Source organism: Rhinoraja longicauda, chromosome 16 (assembly GCF_053455715.1).
Source record: "Rhinoraja longicauda isolate Sanriku21f chromosome 16, sRhiLon1.1, whole genome shotgun sequence".
Taxonomy (NCBI): Eukaryota; Metazoa; Chordata; class Chondrichthyes; order Rajiformes; family Arhynchobatidae; genus Rhinoraja; species Rhinoraja longicauda.
The window spans coordinates 36,992,305-37,010,698 of NC_135968.1; the positions used below are offsets into that span (position 1 = coordinate 36,992,305).

At 41.2% G+C, this 18,394-nt stretch overlaps 1 long non-coding RNA gene across 1 annotated transcript in view; it reads left to right on the forward strand.

Moving 5' to 3' along the window:
* Positions 1-15,910, forward strand: part of LOC144600963 (uncharacterized) — a 20,614-nt gene extending 4,704 nt beyond the window's left edge. The window contains exons 2-3 of the long non-coding RNA XR_013548207.1: positions 11,988-12,009; positions 15,391-15,910. This is a non-coding gene — a long non-coding RNA (uncharacterized LOC144600963). The remainder of the gene's footprint in view (positions 1-11,987; positions 12,010-15,390) is intronic.
* The last annotated feature ends 2,484 nt before the right edge of the window (positions 15,911-18,394 follow it).

Sequence of the window (18,394 nt, forward strand, 5' to 3'; positions counted from 1 at the left end):
GAGAATTAGCTGGAATTACCTGTGGAAACATATTGTAAGAGGTCAGTGGAAGGGTCACTAAGTCGGAATGCAGTGTGAGAGTTTTACATCCATAATTGCTCTTTTTTTAATGCTGTCTATTTCCTTGAGTATTCCTGCACGCAAAGTTGTAATGTAATCAAAATAGCAGTTTGCTAAACATAGCAAAGAGAATAGAAATATTTCAGCAAAACATATTCACGGCAGTGGGGAAACAACCAGGATTTTTAACCAGTATATTGTTGCATTTGTGCTGAGAATATTTTTTTAAATACCTGAATTCTTTCCACATACCCTCCATTAGAATCTACCACTGGTCATATTGATGTCTGATTTTAAAAAAAAGAATAGTTTGATAACAATTTAAAACCAAACATTATTAATCATTTAATAGAATTGTACAATCAATACAAGCTAATAACCTCATAGGAAAGTCTCATTCTAAAGTGTTGAAAATATCATACTAATGTAACAATTTCACAATACACATGCTCTTTATTCCCTCTTCACTCTCTTCTCCCGAATTTATTTTATTTAATTTTTAATCAAGCCACAATAGTAGAGAATTTATTTCCAGTTCTGCGGTGTCCTAAATTTTAAAATGACTGAACTCTTACTTTATATTCCTTGCTCCATCCTTCATTATTGTGTGTGTCTTTTTGTCGGTTAATATTAGAGTGCAATTTGTGTCGATTTGCTGGAGCAGTATAAATTGATTGTTGTGCCAGTAAAAAAATGTAAAGGGATAAAAAGATTCTTTCTGGACAGATTATATTCAGGTGAATTAGGTATACTTGTAGAATTGATGCAGATTACATGTATTAGTACACTTAATACTGCACATTAATTTTAATCCCACACTTTAAGGTTTGTAACAGAGTCAAACCAGAACAGTGTATGGATTTAAGTGAGGAATTGAACAATCTTTTGTTAGTCTGTGAAGAATGAAGGTGCAGGAGACTCCACTGATGTTCCCCAGGGTTTTGTGTCCAGAATATCATCAGGCAGCTTTTGACAAGCCGCTGAGGAATCTCAGGCTAAGATAGAATGGATCTGCCTCGATATTTCTACCAATCCAGAGGTGAACTGAGACAGTCAAACCACTTTGTTCCCTAAATTATTCAAGCTGGCTACATATCTTGTGGAATTCATGAAGCTCGAGAAACTGTACAATAAAGAACCGCGCGGGTCTTCGGCTGAAGAAGTCATGTCTCAGTGCAGCAGAAGGGGGAAAACCAGGTCTGTTGGTTTGAAACTGGAAGGGTGCATGGTTTTGTTCAGTTTGCATCGCCTGGTTTCAGCCATATTTTAAAGATTTTTAATTTTCCTGACACAGTGAATCTGCACGTTTGGAAATGTTCCAGATGAGCAAATGAACAAACATGTTGTTAACATCAACAAAGCTGCTGATGGTGGAAAACTGAAATTAAAACAGACAATTCTGGAGACTCTCAGTTGGTCAGGCAGCCAGCGTGGAGTGGAAAGAGAATCGGAGTTAATATTTTACATTATTTAAGTAATGCCTTTCCTAACATCATCCCAACACCCGCCCCTCTGTCCCCCAAGTCAATGTGTTGTTTATGATGAATGCATGAGATATAAAAGCTAACTTGTGTACAAATAGTTTCCAACAAGAGCAATGTTTTAATAAACATATAGTTTTCTTTACAGATGTTGGTTAGGATATTTGCTGAGATACAGGGTTGGTAGGTGTGGAAGTGAAAACTTATTCTGGTCTGCCTTGAGGTACAGGTTATTGTAGCTAGATAGATCGATATCACCAGAAAGACACCTCCTGTGACAGTGTAGCACTCCATCTTCACTGCATTCACAAACTGATGAAGAACGTAGAAAGATATCTTAGAATCTGAATTCCTCTATTTTGTCTGACGCTAGAAAGAAAATATATTACATCTGGGAGGAACAATACCTATTAATATTTCCCCCACAATTGATATTTGCACTGGAAAATGGAAAATACTAGGAATTCTGTAAGTCAGGTAGCATCAATGGGAAGATTGAGGAGCATAATTTAGGTCTCCAATGTTTTTCTGTGATTTTGACAACATCCTCTTTTCCAGTTCCATTAAGAAAAATGTTGTTCTTCTCACTGGGCCTGTAACCTCTCATGTAAAGAGCATTGGAAATATTCAGGAGTGTAGAGATTAGCAAGATGCTTTCAAAAATATTATGTATCACCACAACCTTTCCTCAAACGTTAACACACACTCTGTGACAAACTAATCTACCTGATTGGTGACCCTCGGACACTCCTTGATCGGACTTTGCTGGCTTTGCCTTACACTAAACGTTATTCCCTTATCCTGTATCTATACACTGTTAATGGCTCAATTGCAATCACATATTGTCTTTCTGCTAACTGGATAACACGCAACAAAAGCTTTTCACTGTACCTCGGTGCATGTGACAATAAACTGAACTGAATTGATAAATTTGGTATACTGTAATAAAGCAAAAAGCAAAGGACAATGCTTTGAACTGTCGTGGCAGAAAGTCATTTGTAAAATCGGTCATTAAATTTCCATTTAAAACATAACATAACATAACATAACATAACATAACATAACAACACTTTATTGTCACTCGGCACAACACCGAGCGAAATTTCAGCAGTCACACAAAATACAGCAAAAAGAAAAGAACACAGGACACCCGACCCCAACACAAACATCCATCACAGTGACTCCAAACACCCCCTCACTGTGATGGAGGCAACAAAAACTTCCCCTCTCTTCCCCCCGCACCCACGGACAGGCAGCTCGACCCCTACCGAGGCAAACGACACGCACAGCCCCCGCAAGGGGATGGAAGGCGCCCCGGCCGAGCCGCCCCGGGCACCGAAACGTCCCGCGGCCGCACCGGGCGATGTTAAGTCCAACGGCCGAGCCGCACCGGGCACTGAAACGTCCCGCGGCCGAACAGCGCTGACGATGTTAAGTCCAGCGGCCAAGCCGCACCGGGCACTGAAACGTCCCGCGGCCACACCGGGCGATGTTAAGTCCAGCGGCCAAGCCGCACCGGGCATTGAAACGTCCCGCGGCCGAGCCGCACCGGGCACTGAAACGTCCCGCGGCCACACCGGGCACTGAAACGTCCCGCGGCCACACCGGGCGATGTTAAGTCCAGCGGCCAAGCCGCACCGGGCACTGAAATGTCCCGCGGCCACACCGGGCGATGTTAAGTCCAGCGGCCGAGCCGCACCGGGCACTGAAACGTCCCGCGGCCGCACCGGGCGATGTTAAGTCCAGCGGCCGAGCCGCACCGGGCACTGAAACGTCCCGCGGCCGAGCTGCGCCGGCAATGTTAAGGCCCGCAGCCGAGCCGCACCGGGCACTGAAACGTCCCGCAGCCGAGCTGCGCCGGCAATGTTAAGGCCCGCAGCCGAGCCGCACCGGGCACTGAAACGTCCCGCAGCCGAGCTGCGCCGGCAATGTTAAGGCCCGCAGCCGAGCCGCACCGGGCACTGAAACGTCCCGCAGCCGAGCTGCGCCGGCAATGTTAAGGCCCGCAGCCGAGCCGCGCCCCGGGGAAGAGACCTAATAAAATAAAGGTTTCCCCCCGCCCCACCCCCCCACCCCACCCCACACCCCCACCACACACCCCCACCACACATACACAGCCAAAAACAGAAACAAAAACCATCCCAACACCGACACAAACAAAAAAAAAGAAAAAAAGACAACACCGCAGCCGTTAGGCGCAGCCAACTCCTCCTAACTAACATCCAGAAAAACAGTTTCACTTTAATGCTGCATAGTTCCACTTGAACTTGTATTTTGCTTTAACAACTTAACACACTTGCTGCGCAGTTTCATTCTTTGACTTAATATCAACACATTTATTTTTCCTTGTTTTTCCTTCAGATTTCTGGAAGATGAAAAGCAAATGCTCAATTATCAGCAAGAACATTGGTATACTTGCTTTGCTCACGCAACTCTTAAGGCAACTCGTAAATACTATGAACATCATCAACAATAACATGAAGGGAAGATAGACCCAAAAAGCTGGAGTAATTCAGCAGGTCAGACAGCATTTCTGGAGAAACGATGATCTCTTCGGAAGAAGGGTCTCAACCCGAAACGTCACCTATTCCTTTTCACCAGAGATGCTGTGCGACCCGCTGAGTTACTCCAGCTTTTTGGGTCTATCTTCGGTTTAAACCAGTATCTGCAGTTCCCTCCCACAAATAACGTAAAGGGTCCACAATGATGTCTGTCTATTTCCATCCACAGAGGCTGCCTGACCTCCCTGAGGACTTCCTTTAGTTTGTTTTATACTCAAGATTCCAGCATATGCGGTCTCTAGTGTCTGTATAACATGGATCAGGCCACATGCCATAGTTGGCCAAAAGAAACTGTCTTTCATCTTGAAAAATACTTAAAGGATTTTTGTCCCCTCCTCCAACCAAGTAAACTGAGTTGGTTGATTTAACTGCGGTGATTTAACTGCTGTCAAAGCAGGACAAACTTGATAATTATATTATGCACAAGACATTGTTGAAATAAATATGGTTAAACAAGTTATTCAGCTTTTCCCTCTGCTTGCAATGAAAGTCTCTCAACAATGTATTGAAATTTTCCAATTTATTTATTCTCCCACAAGGGCTTGGAGTTTCCTTTATTCCAGAGGCAGTGGCTGTGGTGATATTTTGATAGGCAAGGCTATTTTGTGTTGTGCCTCTTTTTTGCATTTGAACGGAAATAAAATGTTTACCTCACTATCTCACGTCTTACCCCACCTCCCAACATATTCAGCACCAAACACAAATGAAAGGTCATTGACCTGAAATGTTAACCCTATTTCTCTCTCCACAAATACAGCTGAGTATTCCAACAATATTTTATTCGCCACTGGCGAGAAGGAAGGGGTGACGTTTCGGGTCAAGACCTTCTCTCCAGAGATGCTGCCTGTCCCGCTGAGTTACTCCAGCTTTTTGTGTCTATCTTCGGTTTAAACCAGCATCTGCAGTTCCTTCTTACACAATATTTTCTTCACACTGGATTGTCAATTTTCCAGTGTTTAGTACTTGTTACAAAATCAAAGGATTTGTCAGACGGGACCAGTTTTGGTGCTAATACTACATACAGTGGTTACGGTATACACATATAATCCCAATTCCTGGCTAGAGCTTGATCTATACTAATGGCCAGAAACCCACCCAGAGCAATACACTTCCAATGGCAAAGTAAGGCACAAGAGTTTTGGAGCTCACAAGTTCAAATGAAAGTCTGTGTATGTAACTAATGTTCAAAGCTTCATTTTGGCAATAGTACATTCTAGGAAGAAATGTTCTGCTGCCTTTGATTAATGCAAAACCATTTCTTTTCTTAAAATACCTCAGCCAAATAATATTTGGATTCCATCAAAGTGTACATGTAAGATCATATGGGTATTAACAAATGACTCAGAATGAGTATATATGGTTTCTTTGCAAAACATTAAATTTTTCTTCAATGCACGTCTGTAATCCTGCAATATTTACTATGACAATGAAAATATTGATGTATGGCACTGTCAAAAAGATATCCTGTATGTCAGTTTTTTGTTTCAGGAGCTGGAATGCTATAAATAAATTCCAGCTGCAGCACATTTCCATAATTATTGAAAACATCACCATCTAATTACAGAAAATAGCAATGGTCCAAAGTGGCCCCTAATAATCTACTTAATAGACGAGCTGTATCTGTTGTATTTCAAAGAGGGCATCGAGACATCCACAATCTTTAGAGCTAAGCTTTATTCAGGATAATTATTGTTTCATGAAATAATGATGAAGTTGAAAGGAAATTGTGAGATTTCCATAATTATCAATTTTTAAATTAATCATCCAGCATTATTACTGAGGTTCTGAAGCCCAAAATCATTGGCTGCTATCGATATAAAACAGAACACTGCATCACTGCAACCAAAAGCTACTTCTCCCCTGAATGAAATAGAGTGCTTAATTCACATGGGATGTTTGCAATATCAAATTGTCCAGATCACTCTTCCTTATGACAAATAATGCAGATATCACTGGTAATTTGATCGTGGTGCTTCTCCTGCGTTTTATTGGACAGTAAGTTTTATCTAAAATCAAAAAAGACTGCAAATGCACAAAATCTGAAATAAGACTGGAAAATGATGGAAACTCTCAACAGGGCAGACAATATCTCTGGAAAGAGAAAGAGGAAACATTTCGGGTCTACGACCCAAGGGTCTTCATCCTGAATCATTACTGTTTCTTTGTCAATAGTCTCCACATGACCTATTCAGTAATTTTCCTCATTTGGTGCATTCCTTATGCCTTTTCCACAAACATATGCCCTTCTTCAGTCAGGGAGAGAAGGTGTTCAGAGTTGCTGATTTTTCAGAAGTTCTGCTAATCCGCTGCTATTTAACCCATATAATACATGAGACCTGCAATTTGTACCCTTCTCTGCTTCCCTTTATTATGATAAAATACTGCTCTGAGCAATTGCATTGAGATTTTGTAAAGCTAGATTTTACCCATTTAGATGGTGCGGCATGGTGGCGCAGGGGTAGAGTTACTACCTTACTGCGCTTGCAGCGCCAGAGACTCGGGTTCGATCCTGACTATGGGTGCTGTCTGGGCGGAGTTTGTAAACTCTCCACGTGAACTGCGTGGGTTTGCTCCAAGATCTTCGGTTTCCTCCCACACTTCCAAGACGTACAGGTTTGTAGGGTAATTGGCTTGGTATAAATGTAAATTGTCCCTAGTGTGTGTAGAATAGTGTTAATGTGCGGGGATCGCTGGTTGATGCGGACTCGGTGGGCCGAAAGGCCTGTTTCTGCGCTGAGTCTCTAAACTACCCAGGCGCATATAAATTATACATCTAGGTTTAAGAAAAGACTGCAGTCCACATCTCCGCATTACTCAACTGGTTGCACCCGGCATTTTATTATTTGCCACTTAGATCCAGACCTTCCAATTTACCTGTACATAGAATCAGACAGCAGGAGGAGGTAGCCTCTAAAGAGTAGTGTTGTGGGCTGCTGCTCACCAAAATGGCCATTCCAAAAAGTCTGGGATTTAGAACCATCATAAACATGTACCGCTGCCGCCTTCCTCTCTTCCAGGGTCTTTTCCATGGCTAGGAAGCCATGGAGTCAGACCATATGATAGCCAGCAGTGGCTCCTAAGCTTTCTACAGTTGGGAGATATTACAGAACACTAATTACACAGTGACTGCCATAGCAAAATATTGATGCTGCTTTCATTAGACATTGGTCATGTTAACAGCGGTGACACCTTTTAAGGGCACTTGTGGTTTATGAATTCTGTCCAGGGGCATTGTTGTTCCCAGTGCTATATTTCCTGCTCCATTCAATGGGGGCACGTATGAATGTTAGATTGATTTGAACACCCAGAAATTAGTTTAAATGTCTTCGTCCTCCAACAAGCCACAAATATGCGCGTGCTGTCTTTGGCAATACAAGTAATAATGAATATGCGAACAGTTTCACAATTCCTCATAATTTAGATGCATATTGAAGATGCAATTATTACCTAAAAATTTAATCCAACAATAACAATAAAGCAAGATTTCAAGTAAGTAAAATTTTAAAAAATATTTGGAGAGATTCTGCTGGTTTTCTTTGTGGTCTTTCTTGGTACTTGCATGCCCATTGACTTTCTCATTGGCAATTACCAATCTTGCTTTTTGTTCCCTTATTGATTTTTTTTTTTGGCCGTGTAGTGTTCATTCTTTTGCTGTTTTATGAATGTGATATTTGATCCAAACTGCCACCAAAATATGAAGGATGATGAGGTATGATGACATGCACTCTGACCATAGTTCTCTGGTGATGGAGGAAGGGAATATGTAGGATGTCAGGCGGATTGTCAATTAAATGGGTCTTTTGTCCTAAGTGGTGTCACGCCACTTGAGAGTTGTAGGAGCAAAGTCAGCCAGTGAAACCAAGACTATTCCATCACAATCCTGACATGCCTTGTAGACGGTGGAAATCCTTTAGGTGTCATGAGGTGAGTCACTTATTGCAGCATGCCCAGACTCTGACTAACTTTTATAGTCACAGTATTTATGTGGATGGTTCAGTTAATTGCCTGCTCAATGTCAACTCGATGGTAGAAGAAAGGGTAACAGTAACGAGCGTGCTGTGGTAGAACTGCTGCCTCACAGCATCAGAGACCCGGGGTCAATCCTGACTACAGGTGCTGTCTGTGCGGAGTTTGTACGTTCTCCCTGCGACCACATGATTTTTCTCCGGGTACTCCCTTTCCCTCACACATTCCAAAGATATGCTGGTCTGTCGGTTAATTGGCTTCTGTAAAAAAACTGCCCCTAGTTCATAAGACATAGAACTAGTGTTTGGCATGGACTTGGTGGGCCGAAGGGCCTGTTTCCACGCTGTATCTCTAAACCAAAATAAACAAAACTAATTTGATTGAATGTCATGATGGTCCGATTATCTCCGAATGAGAAGGTTTGCGCATGGCACTTGCCTAAAGAAAATAATTCTTGCTGCTCTTTAGTCAATGTTCAAGATTGTTGCAAATGGGTATGGTCTGTTTCAATGTTTAAGAAGTTGCAAGTGAAATTGAACATTGTGCAAGCCTCAGTGAGGGTCCGCACTTTTGAATTACAGAGAGATGTTTATTGACGGAGAAGGCGGAGATGGCTGGGTCTGGAGGATGTGATGATCAGTTTCCAATAAATACATTCATCTTCTTTTGATCAAGATTTGAATCAAACCACTGGATGTTTTTCCGTCTTGATTATAAGAAGCTTATGATACCATGCGGGCTCAATGAAGCCACTCAGACTTCATTACTCAAATTCAGCTTTTTGGCCCAGTTTAGGACCAAGGCAAACATTTATCATGGAGCTATATGATCTTGGCCTTATAGCACTGTTGATAACCGTTCCTATTACTCATGTGATAGTGAGAGTAGGCTAACTAGATGTAATTAATCAGTGGTTTTGTTTTAGTTCATTTTTGGACAGATATATAACCAGGAAATTCCCCACTTATATAGTACGGGTGCTAGAGTCAGCTAATTCAGCTGTGCAAGTATTCAACGGCTACAGCTGTATATTTTCTGGTCTCATTTGCTGTATCTTCTCAGTCCTTTCTTGATATGAGGTAGAATGCATCATTGGCTTTTCTGATGGTCAGTCCCCATGAACCATGGACCATCCAGTTGGCTGATAGTTTCCTGCTCTTCAGTCTTGGTTTACATCACCTTTATGGATCAGAGACCAGGCTATGGCATGCTGCTTCTGCTGTTTAATTGTTATTATTTTTATACTGAATCAAATAGATTGCTATCGAATTTTATTTGCGGTTGGTATCTGTTAGTGGTACATTCACTCCAACACCCATCTTTTAAACAGGATTGTTCTATTAGCTGCCTCCTCTCCTCAAACTTACATTTTGTAGTTCTTTATTTCCCATTGTTATCTTACTCTGTAACATCATGCTGAATATTGCATACATTAGCAATCCAGTATATATGTTGCAAGTTAAAATGTTTTGAGAAAAAATTTTGAGCAATGCATATAGTTATGCATAAGGCAATGCAAATGTTACATGTACAAAATAGAACATTGTGAGAATTAGAGAGTTTGATCAAGAACCATCATACATAGAAAATGCGCATGATGTATGAAGCGTGAATATAATTAGCTTTTAGTCAGGTTTGGTCTTTGTTCGAAAGACAGATATTGTCTTTGTCATAATAGGCTTGGTAAAATGGGACCTTATTGACCAAGTGATTTCTTTTTACAGTAAACAGGCTGAACTGAAGGATGTTTCACACCAGGGACATTAAAACTACTTCTGGTGGAGATCAAACACCATTGATACTATTGCCTCCCAAATCCCATCTGTGATAAAATTGATTTAACAGATAGGATAAGATGTTTGGCAACAATGTCTTCTAATGCCCGCTGTGTGAGACACGAGGGGATGATCATTACACCCCAGTTACCAGCAAGAAATGACACAAGTAAATGTGAACGTAAACAAACTGGCAAGTGATCAATAATACAGGCCAACAATACCAGTCTGCATTCAATGTGAATCGCAGATTGTATCTATTCCAAAAATAGTAAGAAGTTGCCAGCACAACCAAGAAGAGGGCAATGTCGGAGGAAGATGAATAAAGATGCCAGTTTGCTTTGGACAAATTTAATTTGTGAACACTGCCCAGCCAATATCAATAAATATCAATGACAGCTGGGGAAAGATGCTTCATTATGGTGTAAGATACAATCAATTGACAGGAGAATTCTAGGACACGACCTTCCGTAACCTGGTAAAGGCTGTTTTCACACCTACATGAATAACACATCACAAACGATGTGAAGACTGGATGAAAATCCCAACTAACTGACAGAGGACCAAGGAGAAAGCAAAAACAAAGGTTACGGATCATCGTTACTGAAGCAAAGTATAAGTGCCCTTATTTTCCACAGTTGAACACCATTATAGTAAAAGATGTTTACTATTTTAATGGCTCTTCAAAATATTATGAGCTCTAAAAATGCCATTCTTTTCTTCCATAGGTTACTTTATCAATATCCCGAGTTTAACACTGCCTCTCTTTCTGTTCTCTTTTTCCATTTAACCTAGGGTACCCAGGTTTATCCTTTGTTTCTCATCGGATCCATCTGCTTCTTTTATGGTTCACTCTTTTATGTTTTACGCTTTGATGACTGCCAAATATTCCTCAGAACCAACCCTGTTCAACCCTACTTTCCTTTACTTGTTATTGAATATCTATTGTGCATCTTGAAGCCCCTCATGTCTTCCAGCATTGTCTTTCAGTACTTTAACATCTCAGACAACTCATCGTTCCTTATAACTAGTTAGTAATTGTTCTAACAGTTGATGTTGCAAATCGAACCGGACCTTTATTGGAGGCATTACAATTAAAGAACTGTAAACATTGTGGCAACAATGCAATTTCTGTTTTTATGCAGTATTAATAATTTATATTATTATACCAGCAGGGGTCACTCATACAATAAATTTCAACGTTGCCCTCATGCCCTTTTCAGTGTACCCCCTGTGCCCATTACATGCACACAAAGTTAACGTTTATTGAGTTAGCCATGAAACATTCATGATTCACTTTTTGGCAAAGCCGTAAAAAACGGGAAAAAAATGTTGCAGAGCAAAACATTTATTTCCAAAAACTATGTATTCCAATTGCACTACCTGTGAACAATGTCACATCTGTTTGTTTTAATAAAAATTAAAATAGTGTTTCTTACACCGTTTGCCTGCTTCCACAATCTACTGATCGACATTTTTTAATTGCATTGAATTAAAAGTAGTAATTAAAACGCATTAGCAAAATGTTCTTGTACGAAAAAAGCTGTAACTTCATTCATCTTCCTTGTCACCTCACGTTGTGATACATGGAATTCAAATTATTCCAATATTTATGCCTCATTGTATCACAAGTCAAACACAGAATATTGCTTACTGAATAACCAAGTTGCCCTGAATAAAGCTTATAAAAAACATTTCTGTCTAATGTTTTCCTAACGTTAATGTTACTCTTAAATCAAGAAAACACATTAAATCTCATGTAAATTCTCTCCTAGCATGGTAAACACTACAGAGCCAATATTTCCCTTCTCATGTCTTAACATTGAATTTCTGAAGTTGCAAGAGAAATAAAAACAATGTTACTTTGATTCAGAACACAAGATTGAATAAGATGCCTGAATAAAGATGTATATTATGACTTTCTTTAATATTTAAGTCAGACATTCATTGATTTGTTTCTTGTTTTCAGCAGACCTTGACAACATGATAAAATAAATCATAAAAATAAAATGTGGTGGTAACATCGTTTATGGACTTCATACAGTCATCAATCTCTGGCAGTGACTGAATTACCACTGCAGCCAAAGATCTATGCTTCTTAGACTTCAATAGGATACTAGCAACTTTGTTTTTTTTCTCCACAGCTACTTTGAATGCTCACGACTGGTAAGTATTATTACTGTTCTTCTTGAGAGTTTGTTTTATCGGCAGTGGTCGGCATATGCTTCTGTGGGAAATATTTTATCAGGTTCCCCTTTTGGGTTGAAGTCAATGTGCGCACAAGTGCAGGGAATGCGAAGCCCCCCACCGCATTGCTATGCAGGCACTATACGCCATGAGGTGGACCTTAACACCACAATTCTGCATGAGACCAAATCGCAATTAATCCTGCACGGAGATTGAAACCATTGGCCTGGAATTTGTGGCTGTAATAACATCCGAACTGTCATTTCTGGCTGTCATTGCTGTGTTGAAACTGACAGCAAAGTCTGAATCAGTCGAATGGAGCAATCCAGCAGTTGCTGCCATTGATGCCCTTCTCTTCCATGGGTTATGCTGCTGCATTCTTCACATGTGCAATCACCACAAAATCACTGGTCCAACATCAGCTGCAGTTTTTTTTTACACACACTTCCATTTGCTGTAAACCTGAACATTTTTATATATATAAAATAAAACTGCCCTCGGTAAAGATAAACACAGGACCAGTGGACTGTTGTAAATGGACCTGGGAAATAAATCTTCCGTCTTGACCTGACCTTATTTTTCATGCGCCAAATCACACTCACCAATTTGGTTGATTCAAAATTGCTTCACCAAATCAGTCTGAAGAATGGTCCCGACCCGAAACGTCACCCATTCCTTCTCTCCCGAGATGCTGCCTGACCTGCTGAGTTACTCCAGCAGTTTGTGAATAAATACCTTCGATTTGTACCAGCATCTGCAGATATTTTCTTATATCACCAAATCAAGATCTGTCAAGGATGGACCATAAATGCCAGAATTGCCAACATCAACCAAAGTCCATGCACAAACTGAAAAAGAAACATTGACCACATCAAACCTTATTGACTGAGATTGAACTGAGTTTCATTATGATATACCAAGTCATTAATCTTTCAAAGTTTCTCTCACAATTAAATTTACAGGTGTTGCGTTTTTAATAATCAGTGTTATTTAGTTTTTAAAAATTAATATTGCATATTTTGTCTACATTTTATGGCAATCGAGTTGCTGGGGAAAAAAATGATTTTGATTGCCCCACACCCCTGAATTTTAAAGTGACTGCAGTTGCTGGAATCTGGAGAGATACAAATAAAAAACTGTTGGAGGAACGCAGTGGGTCAGGCAGCATATGTGGAAAGAGAGAGATAATCAATGTTTTGGGTTAAGATCCTGTATAAGGCCTGAGATGGGACGTGGCCAGCATAAGGTGAGGGAGCTGGGAGGTGATGGGGGGAAGGAGATGAGGAGGGGGGAGGAGGGGGTGTGAAGTAGTTGGGGGAAGGGAGTGTGGATGTCGAGGGACCTGGTTGGGGGGAGAAGAGTGATCAATGGTGCTCTATTGTCACAGTGAAATTCCTTTTTTACATACATCCCAGTAAAAATCTTACCACACGTAGGCACCACCTTCCAAGAGTGTAAGAATAGTAAATTACACTGAGACAGTACACAAGTATAATCTGCTATTCCTACTCTCTCGTACTTAAGTACGGTTCGCCTGTGTATAGTATAATTTTTACTGGACTGTATGCAAAAAAATAATAATTTCACTCTACCTAATATAATGTATATGACACCTAGTCCTTCTGGCAGAGGTGGACCAAACGTATGGGGGGAGAAGAGTGTGGAGGTTGAGGAATCAGGTGGGGGGAGAAGAGTGTGGAGATAGAGGGACCAGAAGAAGGGTGGAGCAGGGGGGGGGGGGGGGGGCAGAGGATTATGAAGGTAGAGGGGCCAGGTCGGGGGGATAGGAGTGTGGAGATTGAGAATGATCAGCCATGATCACATTGAATGGCGGTGCTGGCTCGAAGGGCTGAATGGCCTACTCCTGCACCTATTGTCTATTGTCTATTGAGATAGAGGGATCAGGTGAGGGGAGAGATTGGGGGGGGGGGGGGGGGTGTGATGATAGCACCTGGAACGATCAGAATGAGAGAGAAATGAGGGTGGAGTTTACCTGGAGTTAGAAGATTTATCGTTCATACCTTTGGGTTGTCGATTACTGAAATGGAATATGGGATACTGTTCTATTCATTTGTGTCTGGCCTCACACTGGTACTGGAGAAGATCAAGGACAGATAGGTCGGTGCAGAAAAGGGAAGGAGAGTTGAAATGGTATGAAACCAGAACCTTGAGATGGTCGTTGTGGATGGAGTTGCTTGGTAAAGGAGGCTGTATTGAGATAAAATGGACAAATCGCCGTCTCACTGTTCCTTCAAATTTCTTCTTTATGCCCACCTCTTTGACTCAGCACCACATAATATAAAAATCATCGCTCTGACCAGTTTTGATCATCCAAGGCCATATGAGATTTTTCATTATTTTCCCTTTGGTTTGCCTGGAATGTTACTTGATAACATTGCCTACAGTTGCAGGTATCAGTGGGGATGGAATATACATAGATTATGTCTATAATTACATAGAACAATGCCATTGTATTAGACAGTCTGGGGAAAGCATTTTTCATTTTCCTTTACACAGAGAAGGGGAATTATTTACCCAGAGTAGGGGAACTGAGAAACAGAGGACATAGGTTTAAGGTGATGGGGGACAGATTTAATAGGAACCTGAGGGGCAACTTTTTTTACACAAAGGGTGGTAGGTATTTGGAATGAGTTGCCACAGGAGGTAGTTGAAGCAGGTACTATGACAATATTTATGAAAAATTTAGACAGGTACGTGGATGGGATAGGTTTAGAGGGATATGGACCAAATGCGGGCAAGGTGGGACTAATATAGATTGGGCATGTTGGTCGGTGTGGGCAAGTTGGGCCGAAGGGCTTGTTTCCACACTGTTTGACTTAATGATTTAACATTAGCTTTAATGCTACTACTAAAGGAAAATAAGTAAATAAGTATTTTATTTGGATGCAGAGCAAATACAGTAAATATAGAGATTGTATTTACTACTAATGTGCATTCATACTTTGATCTCCTGTTTTAAACCAATTGGGAAACCACAATCCATCTGAGAATGGCATGAATTGAACAATCTAGTGGGAATACGAATGCAAAAGGGTTACAATGTTGGTTCAAACTTCCAATTAAGCGATTAATCATGTACTTGTAATGCTTAATTTTGTTGCAGAGTATAAAATTGCTAAAATAGTCCCAAAAGATAACCTATTCCACCAGGGGGCGCCACACGATGGCTGCCTTGCCTACAGTCTGTCTGTCCTTTTCAAACTCTTTTTGTTATTTTTGGTAAGTTTTAAAAGTTTGTGTAAATGTTCTCTGGTTTGTTTTATGTGGGGGGTGTGAGAGGGGGTCGGGGGAAACTTTTTTTCAATCTCTTACCTTGCCGGAGATGCGATTGTTTTCCAGATCTAATCTCTGGTCGCTCTGCGGCCTAACATCGCGGAGCTGGAGGTCTTACCTGGGACTGACCTTGAGTCCCCTTGGGGGCGTGGACTTATCATCTGTGCCTACGATCCCTTGTCTGGGATCGATGCTCCAATGTAGCCTGCGGACTTTAACATCAGGAGCTCGCAGTCTCGGGTTGAGACCGGTCGGGAGCTCCAAAAGCTGCACGAGGTTCGACTGGTCCCGACCCGGGGTAGATCGCCGGCGCGGGGGAGCTGAGATCCCCCCGATGAAGGAGCTTGATCGCCCCGACGAGGAAGGCTCGCCGCCGGCTACGGGAGTCAAGATCATCCCGTCAACGGAAGGTTAGAGTCCCCGACCGCTGGAGGACAAAGAAGGAAGAGATTGAACTTTTTTTCCCATTCTATCACAGTGAGGAATGTGGAGGAGTCACTGTGGTGGATGTTCATGTTAAAATGTATTTTGTGTGTCCTGTTGCTTTATATTGTTATGACTGTATGGCAAATGAAGTTCCTCGTATGTTGCAAAACATACTTGGCTAATAAAGTTTTATTGTGACTGTGATTGTGATAACATGGTCAATACAAAGAGCCAAAAGGTAGGATAAATGACTTGATGAACATTTTGTCTCAAGTTTGAGCAAGTTGGTAGCACGACTTTTGGTTATGAATTTTATTATGATCTATTGGTTAAAACAACTGCTGCAGTTATATAGATCTATTGGTGCTGTGTATAATATATCAAGAGAAATATATCTGTTGGCTTCCAAAGAGAGCTGAATGGTTTGAGTTGCATTGTCTGCTGAACTAATAATCAAATACAGTGGAGAACAGGAAAGTTAAACAGGAAATACGATGTAAAAGCAAAAACACTGAACAAGAGTGGCACGGTGGCGCAGCGGTAGAGTTGTTGCCTTCAGGTGACAGAGACCCGTGTTCGATCCCGACACTTGTGCTATTCAGTACGGAGTTTGTCCTTTCTCCCTGTGACCTGCATGGGTTTTATCCGGGATCTTCAGTTTCCTCCCACACACCAAAGATGTACAGGTTTGTAGGTTAATTGGCTTGTTATAAATGTAAATTGTCCCTAGTGGGCAGGATGGTGGTCGGCACGGATTTTTCTGCGCAGTATCTCCAAACTAAACTAAACTAAAATAGTGAAACATTATGTCAAATGGTGAGTAATCCTCCCATTTTATGTATCAAGGTCCAAGCACCAAGACTGAAGATGCTCGAGATAGTCTTCTCAAAATCCATGAAGATTATGGTGGTTAAAATAATACCTAACACGTCTGACTACTGGGGAAATAAAATTATTTCTGGATCTGACCTTTCAAGTTGGTAGCCAAAGAGCTCAAAATGCTCAGTGGGCCAAATACAATTATTTGTTTCCATTATTAGTGTTCAGTTATTTTAGAGTCACAACCCATTCTGAATTGCCAAAACCCTAAACCTACCAATGATATTTTCCAAATGAAAGTTGAATTATTCTAGATGCTTTTCGAGCCTCTGTTCTTCCTTACAAGCTGAAAATTCTAATATCTGAATGGGTGAGGTGTTACATGTTGGGAAGTGAAACCAGGGCAGGACCTTCACAGTGAATGGCAGAGCCCTTTAGCAAGTGTTGCAGAGCCGAGGGATCTTGGAGTACAGGTGCATCATTCCCCAAAAGTGGGGTCACAGGTAGAAAGGGTGATTGAAAAAGGCATTTGGTACATTGGCCTTCATCACTCAGGGTATTGACCATAGAAGTTAGGACGTTCTGTTACAGTGGTACAAAACCTGAGGCTGCATTTGGAATCCTGTGTTCAATTTTGGTCATCCTGCTCGTGGAAGGATGTCATGAGGCTGGAATGAGTGCAGAGAAGATTCACGAGGTGTTGGCAGGACTTGATGGCCTGAGCTATGGGGAGAGGTTGAGCAGGCTAGGGTTGTATTCTTTGGAGTGCAGGAGGCTGAGGGGTGATTTTATAGAGGGAATGGGAGGGAAGAGACAGGGTGAATGCACAGTCTTTTACCCAGGGTAATCAAGAGCAATCAAGATCCAGAGGACACAGGTTTAAGATGAGAGGGTCAAGATTTATTAGGAACCTGAGGGGCAACTTTTTCCACTCAGAGGATGATAGGTATATGGAACAAGCTACCAGAGAAGGTAGTTGTGGCAGGTATTATAACAGAATTTAAAAGACACCTGGGCAGGTATATGGATAGGAAAGATTTAGAGGGATATAGACCAAATACAGAAATTGGGATCTTGGTTAGCATGGATGAGTTGGACCAAAGGGGCCCTGTTTCCGTGCTGTGTGACTTTTAGACGATATGATTCTAAGAAAAGAAGTCAAATCAATATCTGAACAGTAATTATTTTCCAATATCATGGCTGTCTTATCAATTGAGTGGTATTTCTGTCATAAAGTCTTTTGCCTGAAGGTTACAGGCTCTCTCATGTTGCTAGATTTGTTCTTACTGTTGGAGCAATAATTCAGAGCTGGATATTTACGTAGCCCAACTAATACAAAAGTCTTCCTCTATTTCTAACAATATTTGTTTGATATTTTTTCAGACTTAGAATGCAAGCAGCGGAGTACATGTCAAAACCTTCACTCAGGTGGTTTGGTTTTGGCAATTTAATAATACACCAGAAAGATTGAATGGGAATAAAAAAGGAAATGTGAGAGAAAGGAAAATTTCGAGCATGACAGATTGTTTCGGCTTCTACTTCTGTTCAAATTACGGAGAGAGTAACAGACTCACTGGAGAGGTAGATGGACTTGTAGGCACAGGGAGAGATAGGAATTCATTACAAAATATTGAATTTAACAATAGTGAAGGAATAACAAAGATGTTATGGTCAGATCCATAATATCCACACCCCGAGTGCTGCCTTCCTCATCCTAGGCTTCCCTGCTGACTGACACTAGGAATCCATGTGAACCAAACCACACATTTCAATCTTTACTTTTATGTAACATCTGGTTTCCTCAACACTTATTTCAAACTTCACC